Raw genomic sequence first — 26,427 nt, 5'->3', positions numbered from 1 at the left:
CCCTAAGAACTCATTCACTAGTCACTTAGATTTGTCATAGATGCTTCAAAGGTCCCCCACAGGTTTTACGCAGGTTCTTCGTTCATTTTTTTTCTATCACTCGCAAGATCCCATCATTGGATCCTCGCAACCCCTGCGCTGTTCTCTCACAATTCGTTCCAATGCTTCGGGCAGAACCCAAGGTTAAGGAATCATTCACCTCCCCATCATCCGTTTAGCTATAACAAATGCTACCAAACACCATGATATTTGGTCCTCTTTCCATTCAGTTATCAACAGATACGTAATTGTTAATTTGTCTGCTAAACACACTATGACTGTGACCCTCCCTTCCCTTACTTCCTCAGTCTGCAGTTTTGTACTTTCAATCGCGTGCCGTCTGGTAAGGGTGGTTAGGTGCTTTGTTACCCTGTGTGATTTAGGTGGATTGTCCCCAAGGAGAGAGGCGGTCCTTTGGCTGAGGCTGCGGGGGGTTCAGGCCAGAATATGTTACGTCAGAACAAGATTTATAGCTTTTGTTTCAGGAAAATAAATCATAAAGTATTAATAGATTCTTTTCAAACTCCCCTATGTTGGGGAAGATTATTTTTCAGAGTGAGGTTGTTCTAAATTAATCAGGTGGATGACTAAGATGACGAGGTTCATTCTACGTTGTTGTGGTGGATGACTATGGTTACTTTATGCTGCTGTGGTGGATGAGTAGGTTCACTGTAGTGGATAACTTGGTTCACTCTACATTGCTGTTGTGGATGACTCGATTCACATAACATTATCGTGGCGAATTACTCGAATCACTTTCTCTATATGAATCAAGTACCAAATGTTGCATCTGATAGTATCTTCCAAGGTTCCTTTCTTGCTTCACCTGGTTTTTATAAAAGGCTTTGTGTGTCTTGTTGGGCTGTGGCTGCTGCTGGTGTTTACAGACGTCGTCAAGGAGCGATGACTCTCCCTATTTAGTTTCCAGTTTGATTAGCATTCGAGAACAGTATTTGCTTTATTCTAGAAATTTATTTATCCGCGCAAAAGAGCTATTCATTTATGTCCAAATTTGTTGATCTGGAAGCCAATTCCTCGAGCAAGTAGCTTTCTTTCACCAGCTAATTTGGTGGCTTTCATATGTACATTACTAATAACCATTCTGACCCTGAACAGCTTCATCTACGAAGGAAATGTTCCCACCTACATCGCTTCATAACCTACTCCCTCTTTATGTCCTTCTGTTGGTGTCGAAAACCTCTCTACTCTTTACGATAATGTAGATAACATCAATGATCAACAGTAGATACTTGAACTATGAAAGCCTGTCTGGAAAGATCGATTTTCTATTTGGTCCCTGGAGAACCTGTCGAGGGTAGGATATGAACGTGAACCATGGTGTATTCTCCCACTGACAGAGGAGCCAACGAGGGTTCTGAGGCGTCCTTCCGTCGCACAATACTTAAGAGACTGATAGGATGGCTCTGGCCAAAGATACAGCATTAGTAAGGTTGGGTTTTGCTGTTACTAACTACTGCTACTATTACTGCTACTGCTACAATTACTACTACTACTACTACGACGACGACGACGACGACGACAACGACGACTACTGCTCCTACTACTACTACTACTACTGATAAAGATCATAATGATAATGATGATAACACCTTTACTTTTACTGATGCCTCTGCAACTACAAACATTACTCCTTCTTCAACTACTTCCCTACTGCCACTTCAGCATCGTCAGCACATGGGCGACTGAATGATTCAAGCCTAAGGCAAAGTTTAAAAATATGGCCTCACTTTATCACCACATATTCATTACAGTTTGATTTAAAGATCTTATTTTTGTAGTACAAAGTATATGCTTGTATGACTGGTTTTGCAACATACTCTAGGAATTTATCTACCTTCCTAAGACATGAATGATGATGGGATGTAATTGAATCTTTTATGATATTTAAACAACAATAGACGGTCAAAAATCCCAAAATAGACTTGTATGAAGATACTTATCAATATACACATGGAATCAATATTGAACCAAACGGCTAAACGCCTAAATCTACATCTTTTTATGAGATAACTGCAAATGTAATCTCATATTCAACTATATATGAATAGCATACTGGCAATATGATATGTTTATTCCTGAGTTTCATCACTCTTGATGATACTTATCAAGGAATGGTTCATCAGTAGTGATCAGTATCCCCTTACTCGACACCTCCATTAGTTTCAGACTGACGGCATTAGACCAGTCATCTGGGTGCTGGTTTGGAGCTTCTGAATAGCTGCTTCGATGATCATTATGACGATCAAGAGGATGAGTCCTGTAGTCGCAAGCTGATCTGATGGGGTAAGTTTTTTGGAGAAAGCTGAACCATTTTTACTCGAGTGATAAATTGTCTCCAAAGTTCAATGGTTTGGATGTGAGATGTTTACCGTTAGGCGTCATGCTGAGTCGATCCGAGTCGGGGGATGAGTCGTTTGGAGCTCAAAAAACTTTATCTTGCAATGCCATGGTCTTTCGGCACAGACACTCTGGACGTGGAAGTCTCGTATGTATTGGCCCTTTGACAGGGACTGACTGATAGGACACTTGGTGCTCACAGGTAGGAAACGATGTTTAGGTACCATTCTTGCAGTCTGATGTCCTTCGTGTCTTAAAAGAAGGATAGATGACGTAAAGATTTTCATGAAGACAATAGAGTTCCATGATCTGTCCGTAAGCCGAGACTGAGACATAGGGGAAATGTGTTAACAGCTTCAAAGTTCTTTTATGCACTTAAACATAGAGTTTTTTTTTCATTATCAGAGGGCTCTTTTATGTACTGTACTCACACTGTTCTTTTGTATTCTGTGAACAAAGGAAATCTTCACATTTGTTGTGGTCGTAGATCTCTCTTATTTTCTTCTCATACAGATCTTATACGTACTGTGGTATTAAGGTTCTTTTGTATCGTGTCGGTTCTTTCCATTTGTTGTGATGACGAGGTTCTCTCATTCCCTATCATAAGGTTCTTTTATGAACGGTAATCATAGGGTGTTCTTGTGTCCTGAGAGCATGGGGCTCTTTGCATTCGCTGTGATCATGGGGCTCTCATATATACTGCAACAAAAGCTCTTTTATGTCCTGAAATCGTAGGACCCTCTTCTGTGCTGGGGGCAATGACTTTTCTATGTCTTGCAATCATGGTGCTTTTTTATGCTCTGTGATCACAAGGCTTATGAATATTATGGTCTATGATAACAGGTCAAAGTACAGTCGCTATAGATACCCTCCCTGCCAGAGGAAGGCAGTTAGGATGTAATAAGAAGGTCTCGGACGTCATACATAAAGGTGAAGTTATTCCGTTCTTGGTTAGTTGTGGGCGATGTGTGTTTATAGTTGGTAGTTTCCATCCTTGAGTCTAGCTAATGGGTTGGCATCGATGATTTTGCCTTCTTTGTCAAGCTGTAAAGGATGCCTAAGTATAAGGTAATGTATCCTATTTCAAAAGGATTATGATACAGAACTATTTTGTGGAGTTTAGAGGTGCTCTATTTACGATAAACTGGAAGATTAGTATTCCTAATCGTGGATTAATATGGTGATTAAGTGATCTAAATCATCGGTAGCATCTTCAACAGCGTTGCCACCAGACGTGGGATGGACGCCTACATTCGTACAAGGGTTCCTATCATCATTTGTGGATACAGAAATCAGAAAATGGACTCGCACAACTCCCTTAGGTACACATGATTCCACAAAGAATAGATAGAACGGTGTTAGACAAAAAAAATAATCTCTCGATTTCTGTTTGAATTTCCATGTGCATTTAGGGGATTTTTGCGTATATATATTTCATGCTGAATTCGAAATGGGGTAGAGATATACATTGAGGAACATTAAGGCCTGTAAATGAGTAGTTAATGGTGTGTGTGTGTGTGTGTGTGTGTGTGTGTGTGTGTGTGTGTGTGTGTGTGTGTGTGTGTGTAAAGACTGAGCCTTAAATGGAGAATTCATTACTTGCTTCCTTGCTCTGTTCCTTCTTTTGGAAAGTGATACAGGAAGGGAGGATTTCCAGCTACCAGCTCCCGCCCCTTTTATTCGTCTTCTACAACAAGCAAGGACTACGTGGACAATATTCTTTCTCCCCAAGGATAATATATATATATATATATATATATATATATATATATATATATATATATATATATATATATATATATATATATATATATATACATATCGATTATTGAATACACTGGCTATTTTAGCAAGGCTGCACATATCAGAATCATCTAATAGAGACTCCAACTAAAAGTTAAATAACAAAAAGTTAATTGACATGTATTTGAGGACCAAAACTTCAGCCAGTTGTGAGAGCACATGTGTTTAGCCATCTTGATGACGGTAAATGATACATAAATGTGACCTTAGCTAGGAGTTCCTTGATTCAAAGACCATTCAGGTGCAGGTGACTTAGGATTTGCCAGTCACTGAAGCAATGAAAGCCTCATCATAGTGCTTTTCTTTTATACGATGCCATATTTTTGAGAAGTCTGACTGATAACTTGGGGTTATAGTCTGGTCTTCATTACTAACGCCTGCCACGTAGAGGATTGTAAGTCGCTTGCCAAGGATCATATGTTCCAGGAAGCTACAATCTTACATTACATTATCATTGCTGAGTTGGGGTCAGAGATACTGTATAATTCAAATGAATGCAGAGGATTACCAAGGCATGTAAATAGCAACTGACCACTGTGAAAGCGGTAGAGGTCAGAAACACAGAGTTTAGTGTCGAGAGAGTACATAAACAAACATAAAACTAAAAGGAAAATGCAATAAATTTTTTTTGTGTATATTGAGGCTCACTTAACGTAAGTGTTAGATGTCAAGCAAAATTTTCATCTTTCCCATTTTCAGACGCATTTACCGTATTACTTTCAGCTTCTCGTTTGGATAACTCATCCTGCATGTTAACATCCTTGCTAAGGAAAAAGAATTTTGCCTCATCCAGTTTAGCAACTGAGAAAGACTGGGAAGTGAACTGCCACATTTGCATACATAATCTACGTGTAAGAGGCTTGTCCATGATTGGTGACCATATTCGGGGTGTGATGAGGGCACAAGCTAGGCATTCTTGTAGGGCAGGGTACTCTAGGCTGCTGGAGACGGTCGTGCATATATTCCTCTTCACAAAGTTTCAGCTGCAGGAGCAAACAGCGTCATTTCTCGAAGATCTGAACACAGGACGCTATAGTGTATCACAAACCTTCAGCTTGATGATGCAGATTTCATGAGCCATTATGATCCTTCTTTTTATACCGGAGGATAAAAGACAACAAGTAGCGGCAATTTATGCATGCGTCCCGCTCATGGTCCATGACCGTCATCGGTTGAGATGCATATTGGATTTCAGTGTTGAGGTGAAAGACTCACTTCATCATACTACTAAGGTCAGCGACACGCTTGATCAATATGTTCAGTTGAGCTACATGCTTAATACTACTGCTAATGGCCGAGAAAGTTTAAAAATAATGCAATAAAAGCATCGTTTTCCCAGCAGTAGTCACCTATGAGTGCTGTAAACGCTTGTCGATAAATGGGTCATCACCATGATCAGAAACAATCATAGTGATGTTGAAATTCTCTATCCCAAGTTGAGATAGATCAGGGTCAGCCAGCATGTGATAGTAAAAGTTGACTTAACGCCTGATCTTCGAGGCGAGAACAGGTTAGGTTATAATTTGTGGTGCAATCATCACCACATACTGGGAAAATGGAGGACGTTTTTTTCAGTCACTCGATCAATAGGTTTCTGCATCTTACTCTTGCTATCATACCTTGCCGTTATACTGCCCACTGACCCCTGAACGAGTTTTTGCCGTAATTTACCTTAACAAAAGGGTGGATGTTGCCAGGTGGTGAGCTACATGGGTGGGTTTGCTACGAGGTTCCCGCCTTCTCGCATCTCATTAGTCGGAAAGATCAGCAACCTCCAGGGAGGCTGTGAAGTGACCCTGTCTGTTTACCTTGGAAGGTACTGAAGCTGTGGCTTGACCCACCCTGCTGTTGTCAGCGGCGTCAGGTTGTGGTCTCAGCGTCAGAAGGTCAGTTATTCGGTGGCGCCCCACTGACACCCTGTACATGGCTTCACAGTGGGGTGGAGGGGAATGTGGCAAAGACTTGACATTTATGGGAATTCAGCATTGCATAAGACGTAAGGACTGTTAATGTCTAACTTATACTGACACGACAAGACCACTGGGCGTTCTCTGTCTTAATCAGTGTCGCGTAACTCAGCTGGACTAATTGGTCATTCCACCTCCTCCTCTCAACCTTCCCCCCCACTCCCCTCCCTCCCACTCTCCTCTTCAAGCGTCCTCATCTCTGATTGGAACAAATGAGTAGCATTTAGGTGCAGGTCGTCGCTCACGTAAACGCCAGTACCCTTCAGTGTCCCAGCATCATTGTAAACGTCATCAAGGTTTGAGAAAGGAAGACACCAAATGATGATAATGCCAGACCTGGTCAGCTCCTGTTAGTGTAGTCGGCGCAGTTATTAGGGATGTTCCGCTTTCCAAACTTCCCTTCAGGCATGTATTCAGCTTCAGCTTGCGTTGCCTCTAAGGTATTCTGGCAATCCCCTGAAATTCCTCTGAAGCGTAATTTCTGTCCTCGCATATGTTCACCTGAAGAGGAATGTCTCGGTTCTCTCAGTTCCGTCATTAACCTTGTATGCATTAACAAGATTTAATCTTGGAGATGTTTTAAATCTTCTTCTTCTCCTTTAACTAGAAGTCTCACAAACTCCTATATTTTTCTCTCACAAGAACTTAGAATTATGTCGATAACCATTCACTAGCTACAGCCTAGTATCGTACATACACCCGCTCAAACGACCGTTCCTAAGTCTTCCTGGCTCCGGCCTAGACCCCATATTTAGCAGCGTTATCGTCTCCAGCATCTGTGATGAGACATCGTCGTGCTAGGAGCAGAGGGCGGGTGTGGCAGTCGGGTAATTGCAACATCAAAGTTTCGTCACAAGTATGAGAACTTCGCCCAGCTGGCGGACGGCCCGTTCAGCCAACGTATGCCGTACATCTGAGAGATAGTTCTTTCAAACGAGAGGCGGACCATTCAGCTGTACTGCTCAGAGGAGAAATAATTGTCTAGGTAAGCAAACTTATGCAAATGAGAGATATGTTATCAAGCTGGAAAAATGAGTCGTTTTGCGAGACCAGTCGTTCAGCTGAGAGATGATTTGTATGGTTGGGAAAGCAGTTTTTTTTTTCTGTATGGGACACGACTTTTTATCTGAGAGATAAGGCAAACTGAGAATGTTTTCGTCGTATGAGAGACATCGCTGTGAACGCTGTTTACTGGCATAGAAGGTTAAGGTGATAGAAGTAGATAAAGCAGAAAATCAAGTTTTCGTAGCCTAACTATATCCCTTGTCTGAAGGAGGTAGTCTGTCTCCCCACACCCGCTACCCGAAACACACCCACACACACACACACACACACACACACACACACACACACACACACACACACACTCACAGTTACTTTCAACCCCAGGCCAAGGCCCCAGCACAACCAGATCCTGAGGAAGTAAAGCAGGGCAGAAGCCCCTGTTACTATTCCCTCATACCACAACCCGAGCGCCACTACCCTCCTCCTCCTCCTCCTTATTCCATTGACCTGCCCAACCCCTGTTCCCTCCCCTTCCTCCCTTCCCCTCCCCGCCTGGCTACATTCCCTGGCCGACAGCCACTCCCTCGTTCCCCCCAGCCAAGGATGACCAGGCAGGTTTTGTTGTTGGAAGGCAGACTCGGTGGCTGACATGGGAGGAGAGACTGTTCGCCAACACCAGTACCCGTTTCTGACCCCATATAACCATCTCTTCCCCCGGAGAGGCAGGATTAGCCACCACTGCCATGATATAGCCATCTCTCACGAGCGGAGAGACAGTTCACTAGCTTCAGTGCCTACATCTGCCTTCTAATGATCATCTCTCATTAGAGGAAAGACAGTTTCATAATACCAGAAACTTGCCTTATTTTTTTTCCATATGACACTATATCACCTGTCTTATCTATTCCTTCTGTCTATATCATTGTAAACGTACAGAGTATAGCGATAAGATAGAGATTATCTGCTCTACTGGTAGGGAAAATGCTCCAGGGCTTCAGCAGCTCATAATGTAGAATTTATCCTGTGAAAGTCATTGTCTACACACAAAAATAAAAAAAAGTATAAAAAAGCTGAAATTCGTTCAGAATACACAGCCTTGATAAAACCAAATCTTTACACCAGTGATAAGCTTCATGTATCTGAGAGACTGTTCAGGCTATTTTGGAACTCTTAATGCACTTCAGAAGGCAAAGAAATCCTTCATACAGTGTATACTAAAATGTTTCTATATATGATATCGAATGATGGGGTAAACTTGTATCAAAAGATTTACATCTAGTTAGCTTTTGCGGTCGGGGTCAAAGTTCAAGGTCGCAAGATCTTATGTATCAAAGAGCCTCTTCATGATGATGTGCACATCGTTATCTCACAACTGATTCAAAGGATATAAATCAAACTCGTGCAATGAAGTCTGCTCACCAAGATTAAGGTTTCAAGATCGGGATGAAGGTCAGATTCAAAAGGTCATTGCGTACTGTAATGCACCCTAGTATGTAGATGTTGTTTCATAATTGGTTGAACGATCTAGATCAAACTATGAAGCTTATCTATTTTTCAAGGTCATAGGTCAAGGTTACAAAGTCTTGTGTGCTACCAAATACTTCTGCTCACGATATTGTATGAATGTGATCATATACAGACCTAACTTGTACCATACATCTTACAAAACTTCATTCCTGATTAAGCATGAGAAAGCAAGGTACAAAATAAGTACAACGTAAAGTACAACAGAAAATCAGCCACACAACAACTATTGACCCGGCATGAAGCATAGAAATTAACAAAAACATTTGATCAGATTTGCATGTAAAAGAAGAGAAAATAAATGACTGGCCAAAGAACAGTTACATCATGATGACGCGATGAACAGTTGTGAAAAAATATAACAAAAAACAATTGATTCTCGGCGTTAATCTGTGTAATGGTAGTGGTCTTAACTGACCCTGGAACTAGAAGGTGATAGACCAGTGTGTTTTGATCTGACAAAAACTCTCAGTGTGATCACAACTTCAGAATATGAAAAGTCATATAAATCAAAGTGACGAAATATGTCACATCTGTTTTCATGTGATATGAAATACATCAGACTTATCATTTCTGTGTCTGTTTGTTTGCTTGTTTGTAGCCATTAGTATATGTGAGTCTGTGTATGTGTTTTAATGTGTGTTTATGTTTTTGTGATGCGTATATATGTGTTTCTATGTATATTCTGATTACCTATTTACACTTATCTTCGAAGAGAGTGTTTTGCACTTGTGGGGCTCCATCTCTTGAACATTTTCTTAAATTTTTGTATGCTGCCTTCATTACCATGTGTGTGTGTGTGTGTGTGTGTGTGTGTGTGTGTGTGTGTGTGTGTGTGCGTGCGTGTATATCAATGTGTACACAAGAAAATATGTATCTAATGTACAGAGACAGATACGCATGTAAGCACATACTCAAGTGAAGACATGACATTCTGATCCGACAGTAAAAATACTGTAGGTCAGTTTTCAACAGTGGGGAGTAAAGCTGAGGACTACTCCATATGGTTAGAGCTGAGAAGGTCACGCTACCAACCCAAGGCAGCGGAGGGAGGTCATGACCCTCTCTCTTAGCCCGAAAGTGACTGTTCTAGCAGGGTAGGTCAAAGCAGTGCTTGACCAACCCTGACAACACACATGTTGGGTTAGCCCTGGCCTCACACCTGCTGAGACTACTGTCACTAGCCACACACCCGTTAAGTCTAATGACACTGGTCACACACCTGTTGAGGCTACTGACCGCTGGCCACACAGCATCTGACTCTACTGGCGCTTGGCATACACCTCCTGAGACTGTACACCCTCTGAGGCTTCCAGAGTTGGCCACACACCCACCGAGGCCATCAGCTCTGGCCACACACCCACCGAGGCTATCAACTTTGGCCACACCTACTATAGGTACTGGCTCCGGGGCACGGACACTCTGGCCGGCTTCCCTCGTCCAGGTGTGGCATCCTTTGTTTGACCTGTGGGTGTCTCGGGAACCACTATATGCCTAAGTTTCTGGACAAAACCCCCAAAGCAAGTGTTGCTGCCATGATGACCTAAAGCAAGTTCAACTTCGACTAAGTGGAGTTTACAATAACAAATGACAAACAGTATTTGTCTCGTGTTTTGACTGGTCATACAAGTATTTTTATGTCTAGTGTTACAAACACACGCTCGTAATACTGTATTTTAGCCTTAAATGTACGTTACATTTACCAGTGTATCTTTTACACAGGAACGTTTCCTCTTTCAATTTTCTAAGGATTTTAGTCACACAAAACCGATACCTTGATATCCGTCCAGGTTGAATTACTTTAGCGCTTTATCTTTTCATTGAAAACATGACATGATCATCGATTACTTGCATGACCGATGGCTTCTACAGAAATTCTTAAAGGTGCCTTTCAAGAGCGCCACAATGCATATCTATGTACTCACATTAGTCATAAATTCTATGGTAAACACACACCCTCACCTCTGCCACAACCTCTGGCCCGCCAGACGCCCGTCTATTGTAGTCTTGAGACGAAGTAGCTCCCGGTCCTGCCCTCAGCAGATTAACGACTGCAGACGCGATCCTGAAGAATGGAATAATGATGAGTGTCGTGTAAAGTTTCTGATCATTCCATCTATATATCTACACAATTTTCATGAACAACATTTGACTGTGATTCTACTGAATTCTAGGTATTGTGTTGATTCCTAGTGCATGCGATGTTCATAGATTCTCAGCTGAATGTATCGTAAAGTACAATATTGTCCGCATTGTTCCTTCCCTGCATGATAAGTGGCTCTTCGACTTCCTCACCTCAGGCATTTCCTAGACCAGGGGTGGGAAGGTACTCACGTGTGGTTGTCTTGGCCTCGTCCTACTTGTGTGTGTGAGTGTGTGTGTGTGTGTGTGTGTGTGTGTGTGCGATACCTAGTCGGCAGGTATTGGTGAACACAGTGAAGGTGATAGTGGTGATGGTGATGGCGGTTTTACTGGTGATGATGGTTGCGTTGTGATAGTGATGATAGTTGTCATGTATGTGATGGTGGTTGTGGTGATGGAGGTAACGGTGATGGTGATGGTGATAGTGTCTCTGGGGATTATGGTGGTACTAAAGATGGCGATGGTTCTGATGGTGGCGGTGGTAGATGTGGTAATAATGGTGGTACTGGTTGTCTTGAGGTTATGGTACTAGTGATAGTGTTTAGTGGTGGTGGTGATGGTGGTAGTGGCGTTGGCTGAGGTTGTGGTAGTGGTGGTGGTAGTGGTTGTGGCTGCGGTTGTGGTGGTGGTGGTGGTGAAGGTGGAGAATAATAACTCCCACACGTGACCTGGGAGAACACAGAGATCACGCACCACCTTCATTAGGATACAGTCCCAACACCTCTGCCCACACGGTGTGGGGAAGACGCTACCAGGTTGCAACCCTTTGTATCCAGAGAGAGAGAGAGAAAGAGAAAGAGAGAGAGATAGAGAGAGAGAGAGAGAGAGAGAGAGAGAGAGAGAGAGAGAGAGAGAGAGAGAGAGGGGGGGGGGTGAGATCTCTTACACCTACTGCCTATAACTTATATATATATATATATATATGGACGTACCAAGTAACACCTTGAGCTAGACACTATGTTGTAAGTGTTACATATCAAGAAAACACCTTGAGCTTAGGTAATTGACAGCAAGAATCTGGTACGTGAACCAATATCCCAGCGAGACCTGAGGGCACTAAATGAGAGTATCTAATTCTTCAGATATGTGAGGCAGAGAGAGTATCTAACATGTCTGCGAGGTCACAAGATTAGGAATTCACTTGTAATGTCAAGGGGTAAAGGTGCCTGGGTTTGTATTTCAACACTTTCTGCTGTATTGGTACCGACTGGGCGGTGCCTTGCATCATGGTAATAAGTACTTTAGCTCCTACCACGAGAGCAATGTTCAGGCCTTAATACGTTTACCTCAGAAGCAATGCCCTTGAATAACTGTGTTCTTTTTCTGCTGCTTCGTCTTTTGCTATAACGATCACAGATTTCATCCGAAATCTATTTCTTCCTTTCGATTCTCTGGTAATCTACAGTTTATATATATATATATATATATATATATATATATATATATATATATATATATATATATATATATATATATATATATATATATATATATTCACCTCTTACGTCACACCATATTCATACTGTTAGATTATTTTTCTATGCAAGTTCACTTTTACCAATAAAGTAATATCTCTATTCATTATAATAAAATCCGAACTATATTTCATTTAGCAAGCGAGAGGTTTCATATGTGAAGAGATAATTTAATGATCCTCTGTTTTGGGGATGAAGAAATGTAGCTTCAGGTTCAAGACGAGAGGGACAAGCAGTTGATCACTACCTGTAGGTGCAACCTTCAGCTCTGCATATCAAGCAGTATGTTCTCTCTGCCATACATACCACAAGTGACTATGCTGAATCTGCTGCACTCCATCGGATGATACCCAGGTACTTTACTGATTGTGACTTTTGTCACCAGTTTCTAGACTGTTTGCGCTCACATAACCTCACACATCGCGCTTTATTCTCATTTGTTATCATTTTCAAGTCTTTACAATGTCCTTCTTAAGGACAATCATTATATCACTTTTATATATTTGGCTTTCACAGAGTTCTTCCTTTCTCTCTTCAGCTGTTTTGACACTTGGGTCGTAGCCAACTACCGCAGTGACAAGACTTAGTAGTGTTCGTATTTCGGCCAAAAACATACTTTGAGAAAGGCCCTCTATTCAAGCAAAGCCTTTGCAGCATTTTTTATTGAGAATCAGTCCGACAACTCTTCTCACATGAACCTTTTCCTCAGAATATTCACAATCTTCTTTCATAACTTCATTTATTGTTCACTTGTCCACAGTAGTGGTAACTGTGGTCTCATGCTGCTAAGGGACATCGTCAAGGTTTCTTACGAAAAAATGATAAAAAAAACAAGGTCGATGAATCCGTTTTTCTCTCTATCTTCTCTGATCCTATAACTTCTAAATAGTCAAATTTGGGATTTATTTTGTTCATTTCTTTTTTCACATTAAAGACTTAAGTTATTAAGCCGTAAGCACGCACCCCGACGAGAGCTACAGAGGTATAATTACACACTAGTTCTTCGTTAATAGCCAGGTAGTGTCTACCGGTGACCATGTTCCACCTGGGGAAAAAAAGAAAGGTGTAGGGTGTGGTGGCGTCACCGTCCGCGTTGACCGGATCCCCAGACGGCTGGTCCTAACCCTGGTGAGCTCAGCCCACTGATTGACGCTCCCCTGGCGCTCAAACTCAGCAGGAGCTGAGCTTCACCAGGTGAGCACTTACCCATGCCTACTGCCCTGGTGGCGCTCGAACTCAACGGGATCATCTACGAAAATGGAACACTGGAACCCCTGAGTCTGTCTACCTTCACTCCCTCGTCAAGGATGCAGCACCATGCATGATGCAGACGATGGCAGTCCCTCAGACAAAGTAATGTTCGAGATAAGCCAAGATCTTGGCTAGGAGGAGAAGCAAGCTTCGGCGAGGAGAAAGTATTCATTGTGGTCTTCTATCATTCCTTCATTTGTGTTACATTTTAACATTGTCTTACAAGTCATTCCATCATTGCTCCTTCCCTATTCTTTTATCTAAATATTTAATTTATCCTTATCACATCCTCTATTTCCGTTTCTGATTCTATCTTGAATTTTGTTTCATCTTCGTCTGTATCAACTTAAATTTTGTGTATTATTCTCGCTAAGGTGCTAGGGATGGGCCTCATGTACAGTGAGAATGTGTATGGTCATACAATTATCGTTAACACCTGTAGAACGTGCTAAAGATTTTTCTTAGCAGATGTAGCTTGCCGTTGACAGCTTTAATGACTCTGGCAGTTGATTGCCCCAAACCATGAAGCAATAACCCGTCATACATAAGTTGATACGTCTTGGTTTCCTTGGAGAAAGAGGGATTTGTATGTGACATTCATGAACCTGAAGAAAGCGTACGAAAAGAACAAATAGATATGGCTTGTTGAAGTTTATACAGAGAAGTAGTAAAGCCGTTAAATGTATCGAGCAGTTTTATAGAGTAAAGTGTAAGTGGAAGTAAGGACGGAGAAGGGTGCGTGATTTCAGGTGAAGGTAGGTCCGCGTCAAGGGTGTGTTCCGTTAATGGAGGAGGTAGTGAGGGAGATGAATTTGAGGGTCATTAAGTGAGTATGTATGCAATATGATAGGGGTTTGGGAGCCCTGGGAGTTAAGTCCGCTGCTGTTTGCAGATGACACGACTCTGGTAGCAGACTAGAGAGAAGCTCCAGAAGCTGTTGTGGGAGGTCGAAAAAGTTTGTGATAGGAGGAAGCTGACAATTAAGATGAATAAAAGTAAGATAATAATGTGTAATAGGGAACTGGGTCAGGATACTATGAGAGTGAGTTTGAAAGGGTAGAACGTGATGGAAACTGAAGGGGGAGGGAGAGTGGGGACTGAGGTCTTGTGTGCTTTAAGTAATGTGTGGCAGGAGAGGCCAGTGTTTGTAAGGGCAAATATGGGAATGTTTTAAGGTAAAGTATCCCTGACAGTGTTGTAAGGATGTGAGTTGTAAGCCTTTAATGCCAAAGAAAGAAAAAGGGAGTAGCTATTGGACATGATATGCCTGAGAATGATATATGATGAGAGGCGGGTTGATTGTCTTAGAAATGACAGTGAAAGAGCGAGGCTTGATAGCAGGCACATTATAAATGAAGTTGACCAGGTCGTCCTGAAATTGTTTGGTCATATGAAGAGGATGAGTGAAGAACGACTACGATGACCTACAAGTCAGAAGTGGAGGGAAGAAGAGGTTGGAAGAGACGGAGAAGGAGAGAGACGGATGAACAGAAGGAGGCTCTAGGGGTACCACTGCCTAAGCATTCACAAGAATGAGAGGTGCTCGTGGGATGGAATGGACTAGATCAACGCTGTACATGGTTGACGACATGCTATCAATGGGCTTAACCAGGCATGTGAAGCTGTCAAAGTAAATCATGAAATAGTCTGTGGAGCTTAGCTATGGATGGTAAGCACTGGTTTCAATACATTATCAACGACAGCAAGAGATTGGATTGTGCAAATAAGGCCGTTGTTCATTTGTTCCTGGTGCTATCTCGTTAGGGCAAGGATGAGTAATTAAGTATCATTGAAAAAAGGATAATCACTACAATGTTTTTGCTCATTACAGCATTGTTATCAGTGTTTTCCCTCAACATAACACTCCCAACGATGTTATCCCTCATTACAACGTCTTACAACATATATCCTTCACCAAGAGATCTTCAGCAACACTCACACACCTTATAAAACTCTCAGCAACATTCTTCCTCATCACAAAGCCATGTTATATTTTCCCTTATCAGACCATCGCTTATTTCCTCCTACATTACAGCATTCTTAGTTAAATTCTCTATTTTCCCATTATCCTTTGGGATTTTCTTTCTCATTCCAATACTTTAGCGTTTCCTCCTTTATTACAATACTCATATATTTTCCCCCTCGGTATAACATGCTCAATAATACTATTCGTCACAATGGCATCCTTAAGAACATTGTGCCTAACATTCAATACCTCCTCCGATTCCCTGCTTGTAACGTAGCTGTATGAATAAGTTTCACTTTCCTCCCGTGGCCTGGCTGCAGCGCCGCTGCCCCAGCCCTCTCAACACTTTCTCTCGCGCGCCCCAGACAGCAGGCAAGCACCAGTAACCAGCCCTGTCGTCCCTTCCCCAGTACGAACAGAGATATCAGTAGTTTCTTGACGTCAGACGACTTGAAACACCTAAGTTAAACCTGTATTTATCTTGGTGCATGAGGCTGTAGACGGATGGATTTGGTTCGGTATAATGATACCTGAAATGTTGAAGCGGCCTTGTCTCTGCGTTATTGCTATTCATCCTGGGAGAAGAATCAGTGGGCCGGTCAGCTGACCTCACCCCTGGAGACCTTGGCCAGCCAGTGTTACCAGTCCCCAGCCGCCGCCGGATGCTCGGTTTCGTCAACTTAATCTAGGACAGAGACCCGAGTTTCGTCATCACAGGATTCGGTAGCTGTACTTAGGAAACTGGTTGTTCATTGTTTAGTTTAACAATGGTGTAACGAAAAATATGTGACAAACGCACAGATGCAGGGATCATCGATGTGACACAGACGTAAAAGATAACAAATGTCTGTCCCCTAACTTTATAGTGGCGGGTGTAGGATCTCCCATGATAAGATGACAGATTTAAGCTCTCTCGTGCCACTGGTACATGTGTAAGTTTTTTTTTAAGACGCAATCATACATGTTGATACTTCCTTGAAATGGAGATATATAAAGTCTCTTAGCGCACAGTGACGGGAGATCCCGAGGTCCTCTCCAGGTAAGGCAAGGATCCACCTGTCGTTCATGTCACTTTCTGTGTACTTTCACCAGCTGGTCTAGACTCTGAGTACCACGGTGTGTACTCGTGTGATGAATGAAAACGTCAGTGATAGTAAGCTTTTCACCGTGTGCACAGCAATGGCGTCTTGATTTTAATAATACCCTCCTCACAGAACCTTCCTCCCGTCTCTTCATGTGTTCTCCTGAGGGTGTTTGCCAATGTCTTCATAATAGTGTGAGTGATGGAGTGATATGCTATTTCCATTTTAAGCGTATATTTACGTATCTGTTTGCTTGCATGATCATATAACTGGATATGTTTTTACGTCCACTTCGTTGGGTGGATAATTTTTGGAAGGGAAAGCTTTGGAGATATCCCCTTCCCTTACTGAGGATAACACTTTCATTTTCTACATCAGACACCGATATCTGGAAAATGGAAATATGAAGATAGACTGTGTCGTTACACCTCGAGAGGAAAGTCATCTACGGCGAGGCTGAATCATCGTCACTGGACGAAAAGGAGTATCGTCTCGAAGAGCTTTTCGATCAAGAAGAGTCCATTATTTCCCTGCCTCTGACTGGGCCGCAGCCTTGAAATTGTAGGGTCCACATAAAAGGAGTCCTGGGATTGTTTAACTAATCGACAACCACATGAAAGGGAGAAGGTATACTACCTTGTCCTCTCTTGCGTTTCACAGAATGAGACAAAGAGACTAAAGTTGGGGGCTAGAAGTCCTCCCATCCAGTATTATCACTTCTAAGAATAAAAACAGATGACGTGCTTTGTGAAGACTTCTGTGATATTCAGTCGTCTGTCGTGTGCTGCCCATCGTTGCTATACGTCGATCAGTGATTCGGAGTCTATCGTTGAAGTGTGCTAGATGAAGATGCCTCGTTTGCTTGTAGGCGAGTGATATTTGTGTAATTAGAAACATCAAGAGACGGCAAGTCATGAGGAAGAACCGGTGTGGCAGCCCACTCTAGCCCTGCCACCTCTCTCCTGTGGAGGTATCTGGGGCACTTGCTGTTCCCTGTGTCAGGGACCTCGCCAAGAAGCTTTCCTGGTCCCTGCTGTAGTGCCTGTTTCATATTCCTGTCCCCTCGTACTCCCAACCCCTGTTATGGTGGCTTCCTCCCACTCCTTACCCCTGTTGTGGTGGCTTCCTTTCGCACGTTTGACCTCAAGCTGTGGTGATTGTCTCACACTCCTCTCCCATGCTATGGTGGCAGTCTCCCGTCCGCTACCAAAAGAAGAAGAAAAAATACATTTGTCGATGTTTATTATGTTGTGCTGATCACCGTCACGGTAGTTGGTTGTCTGTGCTTCAGGGCTATCAACTGCCAGGGTCATTAAGACCGTCAAGGTCAAGCTACATCCACCAATCGAAAAGCCTTTTTCAGGAGATAAGGATAATTGCGAGAACATATACACTCGCACCGTGCATATGCTCTGTGGTTAGCCACCCAGTTGCCGGCGATGAACTTGCCTGACGATGATCCTATACTGCTCATAACTAACGTGGGTCCTAGTCTGGTTCCTCCATCTTAAGAAATACAAAGATTTTCGTGAAAGGTGACTCATGATCAGTGTGCCATATTTAAGTGCAGAGATACAATCACACAGTATAAGGTTTGGTTGTCAGGGTAAGTAATTGCGTAAGAGCCACTTCATTTGACTCGATCATTGACACTATCACCATGTTGACGTACACATGAAGGGAACATCAACAAAAAAAATAGTGAAAGGTGATATTGCGACATAAGAAAAGGAAAGTCCTCGTACAATCAACATGTAGGCAGAGCTGTGCTATTTTTTTTCTAATTGGTTACCAATTTTTTCTCTTATCTTTTTTATTGTTCTTGTAGATATCTTCCCTCCTTTCCATCTCCTTTCTATGATCTAATTCTTCCTCTTCATCAGCATCTTTATCGTTATCATCAGTACAACAATCATCTATCATCAGTACAACTATCATCTATCATTAGCATCAATTACCATCATCATCATTACTATCGTCATGATCACCATCGTTACTACCATCATCTTCGTCATAATTTTTGTCGTTATCTTCACTGTCACCAACACTATCATCACGTTCCTTCTGGTCTATGCTATACTGCATCACTATCTCTTCTTATTCCCTCTGTTCCTTAAGGGACTCATATGATTTTTTCCTTGATCTTTATTCATCATCATAATTACCTGCATCTTCTTCATCTTTTTTTCTTCTCTTTTCTTGGTGTGCATTCCTCCATCATGTGTAATGCGATCTTCATGATACATAGCACAACAAATTTCTCTCATTTACTTCGAACCTTTGGACAGTGTCACAGGCTCTTGACTGACTGATTCCAACAGTCATATATGACACATGTAAAAACGATGTATAGTTATTACTATGGTAAGGATATATCCCATGTCCCAGTAGCAAGGAATTATATGGAGTCATATAGAAAACAGTACACAGATCAACTGTTTAAACTGGCAATATGCTAGATTTTTAAATGGTTATTACCAGCAAACATGGCCTTAACTTGGGCAAGGTCTCTCATTTGAGAACGTTTCTCAGGTGAGTTTATATATACATATATATATATATATATATATATATATATATATATATATATATATATATATATATATATATATATATATATATGTATATGTATATATATATATATATATATATATATATATATATATATATATATATATATATATATATATATATATATATATATATATATGTTTCATTTCTTTTCTAAAGTCTTCTTCTTATACAACTATGCAAATGACCCTGAAGTTGTTCAAAAACTGCTTTCTCATTCAAGATTCAGCAGATTTAATTAGGTTATGAAAGACAAAACCTAATTACCTCAATGAAAAGTTGGTTCTAATGATTGATCACGTCTTACTTCCCCAAACTAATTCTTTATCCATTCTTCATTTTATGATGGGACGCGCAGGTCACTGAGAGAGATAGATCACCAGGCGTCGTCCGGCGAGAGACCAGTCTCCAGCCTCCCCGTGCGCGCGCGCGCGCGCTCAAGATGTGGACCATTGCCAAGCGGACCTCCCCGACCCCAGCCAGCGCTCCGCGATACGGGTCACCGCCTCCACGCCAGGCTGGCGTTGGTCGCTGCTTCTTGTGTCTTTGCTTCGCTGGATCGATGTATGAAGGATGACGTGCTTAGGGACCTGACGACGACTGACAATAAAAAGAATATTCATTCATCAATCATCGATTATGTATTGTGTTGAAGACATTTCTCTCTCTTATTTATTTTTTCTATTTGATTTGCGTATAACAGGAGAATAAGTGATCAACTCTTCTTTTCTTGAATCAGTCACAAATTACATCGGATCGCACACCGACCACTGAAATCGTAAGCGTCACAAAAGACGCAAAAGAACCATGAGCTGCACTTTCTTTTCTCGTCGAGTATGGAATCAGAAGTACCACGTTAACAAGCACAACTATAGTCGTATCATCTTAACAAGCACTGCGGTAGTTGCTAGTCTTGATTGTCCCAAATGTCTCGTCGATGAAGGTCCTGAATATCAAACTCCTACGGAGCTGTTAACTTGCTTCTTACCGATGCATGGCATAGTCTTCGCAGATCGGGCAAAAAGAATCACATAATTCATTTTGCTGATATTGTGAGTGACCAGAAACTTCCAGCCAGCGTAAGTTATGCTACATGTTGGAATGTAGATGGATGCAATCTTGACAAGACGCCACTGAATGTCTCATGCAGTACCTCTCAACAAGGTAGAAAATGTTTTTTGCATACTTGCGAATACGACATTCTCATGCAAATACTGGACACTGTCAAATGGTTGGTGAGCGGTGCTTGCTAAGCGTGTGTGTGTGTGTGTGTGCGTCACATTGCTGGGGGTGAAGGGCGCCGGTGATGGATGAGATGTTGCAGGTGATGGAGTCAGTGTTGCGGGAATGATGGGGTCAGTACGAGTGATGGGGACGATGGGCGCGAGTGATGGGGTCAGTGCGAGCGGCCACTCACCAAGCCGCCCATCTTTCGTCTTCGATGTTTACAACCAAGAAATAACTTGTCCCTTACATGGGTAAGATACTTGGAAAAAATATCTTATCTAATAACTGTCGCAGGCAAGGAGAGTACTGTAACTGTACATAAACGCTTGAAATGAAAAAGAATTTTTCCATATAGATCAATACACCAACCATATACACGCATTTCGTCCTCTTTGGATATTGGTGACTCTCTCTAACGTGGTAAACACATATTATTCTTGTTGTTATCGAGTTCCTTAAATCACTACTTTCTCGCAACGAAAAGAAATTGTGAAATATGTGCATTTATTATGCCACTGATGAATCTTTCATCAAAATAAACAATTGTATTGGTTTAAGAAAACTTCAGCTTTGTTACTTCGAGATGAAATGGTATGTAGGGGTCAGAGAGAGCCAAGTGCAGGTACAGAGTCGACTCCTGGTATTTGCATAACCAGTTGCTCATCGCTTGTATTACTCGTAGAATCACGTCACTGCTTAATGTGCATATTGTGTGTTGGCTACAGTGGCAGGGTCCTCTCCGTCCCCTCACGTCAGGACCAGACCAGTGAAAGGCATCACTCATGTTAACGAGGTCCAGCACCCACATCCCCTCCCCTCCCCTCCTCCTCCTCCTCTGGGAGTCACGACCTGGGCACTCAGGTCTGAGGTCGGCCAAGAAGGTGATCTGGAGAACGGATCCACTTTTTCCCCCTTCCATTACAGTTCAAAGGTCAAACCCAAAAGGCTCCACGTCCTTACATGCAACACTTAACTCCATGCCGCGCTGGTCACTTAACTCTTGAAGTTAAGTCTGTTGGAACTGGGGGCTCGATTGTTGGTCAGAGCTCGAGTTAATAAACTGGTGTCAAGACGAAGATCGTCTGATCGGCTGTCTGTTACCGCAGCCTGCAGGTGGTGGAGAGGAGACGGGTCGAACAAAGAGATACCCGATTGTGTGCCTCGCCTGTGCTGAGTGTTCTTGTACAACAAAGGATGTACAATCTTTTTTTCTTACTGTTTGATAATTATGACTTTATTGTTTTATAAAAAATGATCGTAAGTTTATTCTACTCAGATTCGACAGTACGTACATCCAAAATTTTGGTCCTCTGAACGATATGGCCATGAAAGAGCAATAAACAGACGCATATATAAACGAACAAATATGTTAAGGCCAACATGCAGTAGCTTAAAACCTATCTTAGGTTCTGAAATACCTACTCCCAAAATCTGGTTCAACCAGGTACAACGGTTCGGTCGTGAAAGAGTAACAAAGAAACGAACAAACACACGTGCTCAATATATATACTGAACCAAGCAAGTAACTATTCACTGCCAGACGTAGTGCTAAAAAGGTGAAAGGCATTATTGGCTTAAGACGTATTCTACACTCGCACCCACGACTGGTACAGCTATGCACAACTCGATACGAGAGAGTAACGTGCATCACTGACACGGTAGCAATGTTGTTGATAAGGTCCAGCACGTCATTACCAGACATTCCTATGTCGATAATGGATGGAGACGGCAGAGAAAAAACTCAATCAATATATCCGCATCTCCAAGACAACAAAGAAGAAACCTTTGATGTAGTTGTTAACTTCTCCATTCAGCAAATTGCTCCTTGTGATTTATTGAATATTGACATATGAAACAAATCTGTCACACTCCACTCACAGTAACATTTGTTCTGTGTGCCAAAGGAATAGGCAAGTGCCATGGAGTTCCTTGCAATGCACGAGCTATTATTAACTAGATGTTCCTACCCTTATTGGTGAGATGGATAGGGGTCTTTGGATCTTCTGGCTCATCTGAACAGTTATCTACTTGACCATACATTGTATGTAGCTTTTTGGCGACCCCTTTCATCTTTTCATTACTAAATATGACGCTTATTGGGTTCATCACTAACAGCTGATATAAGCAGCTCATTGGATATTAGTCAAGTAAATGCAATGACCGCAAGGACCAACCAGCTGAAGTGTTAATGCCTGTACCAAATCAGGCATCAGGTCTTGACCACTGAGATCGACTAGAATTTCATCATCAAAAAGACTTGACACACTAGAGTCGATCATAAGCAAAGCTTGTACTTTTTTCAGGGGATCAAGTGTGGACCTCTCTCTCTCTCTCTCTCTCTCTCTCTCTCTCTCTCTCTCTCTCTCTCTCTCTCTCTCTCTCTCTCTCTCTCTCTCTCTCTCTCCCTCTCTCTCTGTTAACAAGGTGGTCTTGACCTTGGCCAAGTGAGAGGTGGACTGCTTGGAGCATAATTACCAGCCGGGGTCAATGGACTGACCAGGCCATCTTTAGGTCAGGGGTCAGTAATTGTACCTCTTTTATATGACTCACAGTATGGGTGGACATTCTAACCAGTGTCCAACTTCTTCTTCGTGTCTTAATTAGTGTTTCAAAGCACTTAAGATTCAGTTTGAACGCCAATTATCACTCATGCTTCGGACATTCTCGTTCTCTTTACCCTCTTTTTTTCTTGTAACGCTACATTCACTTCTGCCATGAGAGGTACATACTGGGATCAGATCATATTTCGTAACACTAGTCTGATTCGACTCAGCAGTTTTATCTTTCGATTCTATAGTTTTATCTTCGATAGTACAGTGTATACACATACTTCATTACTGTTATCTACAACACTACAGTATGTGGAAATGTTTTAGTACTGCCTCCAGTAATGTAGAGTAAACAAGTGTTTCAATACTCCCACTTACAAACTTCAGTATTCGTATTTACATTATTCCCACGTGTAACACTTTAACCTAGACAAATGTTTTAACATTGGTATCAATAGTATTCTAGTATGGAAAGTGCTTCATTAGTCCTGACTGCAGGGCAAACAACCCAAACAATTTAACATCTAAGGACGAAGGAAGGACTGTCTGTAAGGATTATAATCAGATATTTTTGTTGAAAAGGCGTCACTATTCATGAATCTGGATCAGACTATGATCTACGAATTCCATTACGGGGTGAGGCACCGCATCACCTGATTATATAAGAGCATGCAGTGTGCGCCCTGTGAGCGCTGGGAAGTGGGGAGGAGGGGAGCATAAGTCGTGACTTTTGCTCCACCTCACTGACAGTTTCATTGCCCACCCAAACGCCTGCTGCCCCTAACCATATAGCTGTAATGAACACATTTTGATTGAGACAGAAGATCGGGAGAGGGAGATTGTGGATAGATGTGTCTGACATTCTCTCACATCTTAGAAGCACCTCTCTCTCTCTCTCTCTCTCTCTCTCTCTCTCTCTCTCTCTCTCTCTCTCTCTCTCTCTCTCTCTCTCTCTCTCTCTCTCTTTTCACTGTGAGTACCCCAAACATAATTTTGTACTGGATCTAGTCTAGCTAACAATGTTGATTTTATCAATCCGATATGAAAAAAACGCCGATTTTCACTGCCAAAATACAGATTCACCAAATAGAGGAACCTGGTCTTTCACGCAGATTAGAATAGATTTCAAAATATCGTATCAGCACATTTTCTAGATACATTACCCAACTTTCCAGTGTTACATCTACCGTCGATAACATAAGACATAATGGCTTACAAAATGACATTAAGACACTGTTCGCAAGTGACTTTAATCACTTTTGGTAGACACCAAAATATGAACTAAATACTTATAATCATTATTCATTGTCAACATTTTCCTTCAACATCAACCCGGATAATAGAGACTTGTAAACAGTATCAAAATGCGCTAGATAATGGCGTTAAAGTACTCGGATCGGGTTCGATTTCTCGTGCTTAAGAGACGTCTTGAACATATGTTAGTAAGTGGACAAACAGTATGCCCGTAGTTCACATTAACATGACCGAAACATTCATCATCATAAACATGCTTTGATTGGACATTAATTCATATAATCTTACTCTCCAAATCAATAAATGATATTCCGTAATCATGGTGTTATGGTAAAAGTTGTGACAGAGACATATTGAAGAATACACACACACACATATATATATATATATATATATATATATATATATATATATATATATATATATATATATATATATATATATATACACACACACACACACTAATAAACATTACAAGAATATGTCATCCTTGGAACCAAAACACTAAGAGAAAATGTACCTCAAAATAAGATTTGATATACTGGAAGGAAAATATTAAGCAGAAATCATGGAGTTAAAAACAGCAAACATGTTTCTGTGAAATAGTGGACTTTGGATAATCATCAAAACGTGTTTTTTTTTTTTTTTTATAAAACGAAGCCTAGAACTAACTTAAAAAGTCACATCAATAAAGTTACTAAGGAAAAATGTGGATAAGTGTTACACTAACTTTTGTAAATATCCTTCGATCTTGTTAGTGCATGAATTATGATGTTGAACTACTCTTTGCAATCGTTGATCTTGTATGCTAATTGTATACCTCCTGTCGGGCAGGAGGTATTCCTGTAGGGCGGGAGGTGCTAAAGTTTGAACACTTCACTGTCTAAGAAGCTACTGGGCGACATCCGGCGATCACCGTCGTGAGCATGATTACGTGTTGCTGAGAAGGGTGGTTTGTGGACTGGCAAGTTGGGCTGCATTGATCGTGCAGAACGGTCCTGGATGTGCGTCCTTAATGCATTCATTCGTTCTGTCAAAATACAAATGATTACAACTGTTACTCTAGTATTAGTAAACAAAAGACGACTGCAACACTCCGGATCAACGTTCTTGAACTTGAAAAATGATTGGATCGTGTATTTTGCTGTTAAAGCTACTTGAACGTTAATCTGAGAAAAAAAAAGATATTCGTAGCACACTCGTGGCTTAAGGAGTGAACGACCGCTTTTCCCAGTTAACAGAAGAAGGAAGATGAATCACATCCTTAGGCACACTTAGTGTCTTCACTGACGGACGTAGTAATTTGCTTAATGTTTAACCAATACACTATCAGTAAAATTTAAATTGAAACTTACTCAACCAATCAGCTACGTCCGCACCGCTGAATAGGTTGTTACCACAGATGTTTTCCTCGGGTGGAGTGTTTGTAAACAAAGATTCTACGTACAAGCTAGGCGATAACACAACCTATGAAATCTATATTAGCATTATCTTACACATGAAAAGATCCTTTACTGTATAATGATCAGAAGTTATTGTTGAAATGACTGGAACAAACGAAATTGCCAGATTGTTGTTATAGATGCCGACAGCAGCAAGGCGGAAAATCACCTTTGTGAACTTTAGGCAAACGGTTTATAATGCCGTGTCGGGTTCCAGATACATGTAATTTTGAATACGTTATATCATTATTGGTAATTCCAGTCGCTTTCGGCCTCCGTAATGATCTGTTCCTTTTGTCTTCATGTTTGATGATTAGAAAAAATGCACCACAATTTATGATTTCAGATTTAGTTCTACCATACAGTATCATTTTTTCACATAATGATTTCTGTATAATCAAACAACACCTCTGCTGTTTTCTGGGCCTCGTACGCACGACATTTAGACCCACCGATAGATTTTTGTGACCAGAATATTCTTCCTCACTGAGTAAATGAACCAGGTTGGTAGTATGCCATGCTTGGGTCACCAGTAGTTCTAGTATCATCACCATACCATAGTCGCTACTGGCCCGGCTGTCATCATCGGTATGACTGGGTCACGGTGTAAGAATGCTCGCCAGCTTTCTGTCTCATCACAGAATCACGCAACTCTAGAATGGAATTCTGTATTTTCTAAGAATCTCCTATGAAAGGAGCCAAGGCCATTTTTATAGCAACAAAATATGACCTGTCCTATTGTTTGGAATTTAAATCTTGATGTGAAACGAAG

At 41.5% G+C, this 26,427-nt stretch overlaps 1 long non-coding RNA gene across 1 annotated transcript in view; it reads right to left on the bottom strand.

The window, feature by feature from the left end:
• LOC139747523 (uncharacterized) overlaps positions 1–25,451 on the bottom strand; it is a 47,832-nt gene extending 22,381 nt beyond the window's left edge. The window contains exons 1-2 of the long non-coding RNA XR_011712410.1: positions 24,944–25,451; positions 10,659–10,761 (exon numbers count right to left, since the gene is read on the bottom strand). This is a non-coding gene — a long non-coding RNA (uncharacterized lncRNA). The remainder of the gene's footprint in view (positions 1–10,658; positions 10,762–24,943) is intronic.
• Between the last annotated feature and the right edge of the window lie 976 nt (positions 25,452–26,427).

This window comes from Panulirus ornatus, chromosome 69 (assembly GCF_036320965.1).
Source record: "Panulirus ornatus isolate Po-2019 chromosome 69, ASM3632096v1, whole genome shotgun sequence".
Lineage (NCBI taxonomy): Eukaryota > Metazoa > Arthropoda > Malacostraca > Decapoda > Palinuridae > Panulirus > Panulirus ornatus.
The sequence above is the reverse complement of the archived record's forward strand: the minus strand, read 5'-3'. Positions and strand labels throughout refer to the sequence as shown.